General features: G+C 40.9%; 1 non-coding gene across 1 annotated transcript; it reads left to right on the top strand.

The window, feature by feature from the left end:
* The first annotated feature begins 747 nt into the window (after positions 1-747).
* On the top strand, positions 748-855 carry LOC118760256 (U6 spliceosomal RNA). Its single transcript, XR_004996676.2, has one exon. It is a non-coding gene; the product is annotated as a U6 spliceosomal RNA (small nuclear RNA).
* Positions 856-5741: the final 4886 nt, after the last annotated feature.

Genomic DNA, 5741 nt, shown 5'->3' with positions numbered 1-5741 from the left:
ATAAGTGCAAAGCATAGAGTAATAACAACAGTTACGCACTTGTATTTCAGAAAACTGGCCAGGAAGAAAAAATATAATATGTGGTAACTTAATGGCTAAGATAAGAAAAGGGCGTTCATTCCCTCACTCATTATTTACGGCATGTGCTGCTCATGCAAAAGATTCTCCGTCCAGCTGCTTGCCACATCTTCCTCTCTCTTCATTTTGAATTGACTCTTCGCCTTGTACTGATTCAAATTTCCCATTCATTTTCTTTTTACCTAAATGAATCCAGGGTGTCTGAACAAAATAGGTGGGTTCCAAGGAGATCAGCTCTCACATCCTGGAATTTTGTTTCTATTGTCAACATGTCACTCATTTGGGGGATGTTTCTATAATGGCAAACCAGATATTGCCATAGAACTTCAAAGGCCAAATCCAAGAAATACGTTTCATAATCAATAAATTATAAAGTAAAAATCCAAGTCTCAACTTTGCAAGACTTATTAAAATGGCATGAAATTCCAGTGTCCCTCATTTAATCAGCCACCCAGGATGCAATGACAATAGACAATGCTTACCAGAGGGAAGGAATTCAAGGAAGACATCCCTCGCTCCTTATTCCATATCTCAGAGGCAATACAGACAGTTCAAGATTTACATCTTGCTAATTACCCCATTGGAGCTTAGGTCTGACACTTATCAAAGTCCCTGGTTGGATGCAAAGTCCCACAGATCCATCCTGGTACCACTAGAGGAACAATAGCTATGCTCAGTTCGGCAGCACATATAATAAAAATTGGAATGATACAGAGAAGATTAACATGTCCCCTGCGCAAGGATGACACACAAATTTGTGAAGGAACAATAGATGAGCGAGTCCTGGGAAGGCATGTGCAACCAGCCCCAGAAGCTAAGAGAAGCTTAGATCTTCAAGCAGGAAGCTTGTGTTCTTGGTAGACCACAGCGGGATGGATGGCAAATCTTGGCTCCATTGCTAATGCACACGAAGGGGCTAAGTGAATGCCATGGAAGGTTGGCACCATCTTGAAGGTCCTTGGTCCCCACAGATTATCCCCTCACTCAAATGAGGAGAGCTCAGCATTGAGAAGACACAGGTGGATAGCCAGTGCAGGGGACCTCAATGCAAACTGAAAGCAGGGGTCCTCACAGAGTACCCAAAGAATTCACAAATGTGTTCATCGAGAAAAAGAACATTTGCCCACAAATTATATCAGCTAATTCAAGGATTAAAGAGCCACAGGCAACCCCCCCCCCATCTCTTCCTTGTGTGTAAACAACACAAGAACGGGGCAGACATGGGGTCTTACGGTAAATCAGTAAGGAAGAGTGAGAGAACAAGCTTCTAATCTACAGGACAAAAAGTTACCCATCAGATACGGCCAGGGAAGAAAAACTCTGTAAAGGAATGCGATATTGACAGTCTAATGAAAAGGGCTTCAAAAAGCTTGTGGAAAATGAATATTATCAGAAAATTATACATGGATCCAAACTTTGCGTGAAAATAAATGTCTTTTTGTTCCGTTAATTTTTTTGAAGTGTCGTTGTGTGCACAGAATCTCCTCTAAATGTGACACAAGAAAATGAAAGGAGCTTTGGGTAGAGCCTGTTGAAGCCAATGGTTAAATAAAAATTAATGCCATTTTCTATATCTATCCCAATACGTTTAGCCCTTGAATAAGCTGGTTGCATACATTCTTTTTCATGGTATCACATACTAAAAGGTGAATTAAAGTGGTACAGCCTAACAACATTAACAGGAGTGGCATCAGTGCCCTTCAAGGAAATCCAACAGCCCAGTTTTTGTTCATGTCACTCCTTTTCAGGGACAAGGTCCTTCAGTACCTGAGACTTCTCCAACTTTATGGACATCAAATTTTGTAACACCTGCAGATGTCTACATTCCCTAAGTCCATTCTTACAGAGTTCCTAATCTCGAAAGATATTCCTTGTCATTTTTTTATATGAAAATTTATCAATTTAGTCTGATGTATCCAGTGTGTACATTTTGGAGCATAAAAGAATATTGCTGCATTTAATCATGACACAATTTAAAAACTAGTTGGTTACAATATATTAATGGTGGCATAGCAACCAGAACTGAGGTTTTGAGAGGTAGTACCTCATTATCATTCAAATCTGAACAGTGAGATTGGTTAAAATATCCTGGCTTCTGTTGAATTCTTTACGGCAGAACCAAACACTGGAGGAGACAAAGGGAAAAAAACAACCAAGAGAACACACATTTTACAGCTCAGTTAATTTTAGGAGAGCAGAGAGGAAGTAAATTGCATCTCATCTCCTAGCTTGGGTTAGAGCTGCCCAAATTAAGAACAAGTACTAATTAGTTGAAAGTAAAGCTCAGCTGTGACTTGGCTAAAAATGGGCCCTCTTGCAAAAATGTGCTTAAAACCAAGTGTGATAGAGCTGATTCACTTTGCATGTAAAAAGTGGACTCACACTGACAAAACAACATGTGGGAAGAGTTAGGGAACATTTTTAAAACTTGGTGGCATCTTGTTAGAGAAATGACCATCTAGCTTGCCCGTGACAACCAGAAATAAAATCCAGGCAGGCAGTTTTGGCTGAGATTCTTTGAGTGAGGATGACTAGCCAAGATTAACTTGCTTGGCAAAAGGTCAATTTAATAACCAAGAAAAAAGGTCTGGGAATAGGAACAACATTTTAATAAAACAAACAAAAGGAATCCAGGTCCTGCGCTATTTCAAGCTTTCCGACAGGGTTTTGGGAATGCATATAAGCTTTGGGGAAATTCTAAGCAATTATTTTAAAGCTTTGCAAAGACTATTTAAATGATTGAATGGTGAATAACCACATTTTTAAATTTTGGAATTCCTCTATGACTATCTTCTGATTGAATTTAAAATTCTGTTGGAACAGGAAATGTAGTTTTGATTTTGAAGTTTAAATTAATTAACCTCCTGTGACTTCCTTTTTTAAATACAAAAACAAAAAACTCACAGAATTGGAGGCTTTTAAAATCTTTGTATTTGAGAGACAGAAAGAGGTATGCAGACAAAGAAAGGTGCAGTTTCAGGCCCAACATGATAGCCTACCGGCTAAAGTCCTCGCCTTGAAAATACCGGGATTCCATATGGTCACCGGTTCTAATCCTTGCAGCCCTGCTTGCCATCCAGCTCCCTGCTTGTGGCCTGGGAAAGCAGTCGAGCATAGCCCAAAGCCTTGGGACCCTGCACCCATGTGGGAGACCCAGAAGAGGCTCCTGGCTTCGGATTGGCTCCTGACTTCGGATCGGCACAACTCCAGCTGTTGTGGCCACTTGGGGAGTGAATCATCAAATGAAAGATCTTCTTCTCTGTATATCTGACTTTGCAATAAAAATAATAATTAAATAATGTGCAATTTCCATCCATGGATTCACTTTCTACATGCCTACAATGGGCAAACTAAGTCAGGAGCTGGAGCTAGGAACTCAGTCTGGATCTCCCAACCAATCACTTCAACCATCACCACTGCCTCCAAGGGTCTGCATCAGCAGGTAGTTGGAGTTTAAGATTGGTTAAGAGTGTTTTCCTATTTATTAAAGTAAATCATCAGTATCTTAGGAGATGAGTCTTTGCTCATGAATCTCCTTCAAACACTTTGGAAATTGAATTTCCTTCAAAAACATCTATTTTTTTCTTTAAAATTCTCCACAAAATTGTCCCCATCATTTTTCTAGTATTTTTTTCATTCCTGTCTCCATTCCAGAAAGGAACATATGCTGTGGTTTTCTTTTCCTTTTGACAGCATCCTTGCTAGGACCGGCTTCCCAATCTGCTGCCTGGGAGCACCCAGGTATCTTTTCTGTGTTTATTAGATCTGCCACTAGGTGGCGATGGAGACATAGCTCTGGAAAGGCACAACCCTTGGAATTGGGTATTGGGGCCTCTGTAGGTTCTGGCTTCTAGTAGGGAGGTTATATGGCTAATAATAATTGTTTATGAAATCTAAATAACTTGGAAAACTGTTGTAAATATCATAACAGGTTATTTCCCATACAAAATTTTTTCCTGATTGCTTCAAGGAAAACTGTAATCTTACTCTCATTAAAAAAAACAAATGTATTTATTTTTAATTGGAAAGGCAAATTCACACAGAGGAGAGACAGAGAAAGATCTTTCATTTACTGGTTTAGTCCCAAAATGGCCGCGACAGCTGGAGCTGAGCTAACGCAAAGCCAGGAGCCAGGAGCTTCTTCTGGGTCTGCTACATGGGTACAGGTTCCCAAGGTTTTGGGGCATCCTGCATTGCTTTCTCAGGCCACCAGCAGTGAACTGGATAGGGAAGTTAAGCATCCAGGACATGAACCAGTGCCCATAGGGGATCCAGCTCTTGCAAGGGGGGGGGGGGGGGACTAGCTAACTGAGCCATCCTGCCAGACCTGGGCTTCCTCTTATGTACACATTCTTGTTTAACTCCCCCAGGCTAAGCCCATTCCTCTTTTCTTCACCTCACTCATTTTTATGGCATGTTCTCTATGTGTTTCTTAGCCACATATCTGCATAAGATATATAATGTCTTTTTTTAAATGCACTGAAAGTCTTGGGACTGTGTACTTTGAGCATGATGTTTGCCTGCAGATGACACAAAGCTTGGGTTAATATGATGCAAGATGTGGTTGGCTTGAAAGAGGCAGCTTGCAGGACCCACCAAACTCCTTTAGTTGCAGGACTGCCTTTAGGGGCTGTCACAGTCTGAGAATTCCACACTTGACACTACAAGTTATAAAACAGATCCCTTTAGCATGCTTCAGTTGGGAAAAATCACACAGAAATGCACTATTTGTCAATGGGAACATATTGTTCATCAGAACAACAACTGTGTGCCTTTAAACGGAGCCCAATTCCTTGTCAATATGCTGGCAATGCTTGTTGTCCACGTGGGGTTTGTAAGCACCCTGCAACAATGATGAGAAAGCACCAGGAAGGTGCTTCGGCATCAGCCAGACTTGAGTTGAAAATCCAACTTCTGGTTACGCTCAAAGTGTTTGTTAGCTCTATGGGTCACATACTGTCCAACTGGAATACTGAGATAATCTTTTCTTAGCAAGGTCACTGTGATTTGGAAACAATGCATGCAATACCTTGCAGGTAGAGCCTCAGATATGCTGTCAGTAGCAGTAATGGCTATTGTGAAAGTCAAATCTCACTCTTGAGCATTTGGCTATATCTGTGGTACTCAGATATACTTCCATCTGTTCCAGCTGAGCTGGTTTTCCCCTGAATTCTGCATGCACTGGCTCTGCCAGCTCTACTAGCTCTAGCCTCCGGTCCTCACTCCCTAACCCCTGGTTCCATGAATCTTCTCTTTGTTTCCTCAAATTTTCTCTAATTCTTTTCTAAATGGAAGCATTCTTTCTAACATCAAGTGCAGATGCTCCCTGACTTATGGTGGAGTTACCATCCAATAAGTTCACTGTAAGTTGAAAATGTATTTAATGCACAAACAACACAGCTTACTCATTCGTATTAGCCTGCCTTAAATATACAGGCACCTGTAGTGTCTTACAGTTGAGCAGAATCATCTAACACAAAGCCTATTTCATAATAAAGGCTTGAACATCTCATTTAAACATACAGGTGGTCATTTCGCAGAATTGATAGTGTGTAAAAGCATAAAACATGATATCCAAAAAACATTGGCCACCCCGCTCACCATAGGGCTTATGCTTTGGATCTTGTGGCTGGACCCAGTGCAATGGCTCAGTGCCTGAATCT

This window comes from Ochotona princeps, chromosome 25, assembly GCF_030435755.1.
Source record: "Ochotona princeps isolate mOchPri1 chromosome 25, mOchPri1.hap1, whole genome shotgun sequence".
NCBI classification, from domain to species: domain Eukaryota; kingdom Metazoa; phylum Chordata; class Mammalia; order Lagomorpha; family Ochotonidae; genus Ochotona; species Ochotona princeps.
Note: the sequence above shows the minus strand (reverse complement) of the source record. Positions and strands in the feature narration are given on the sequence as shown.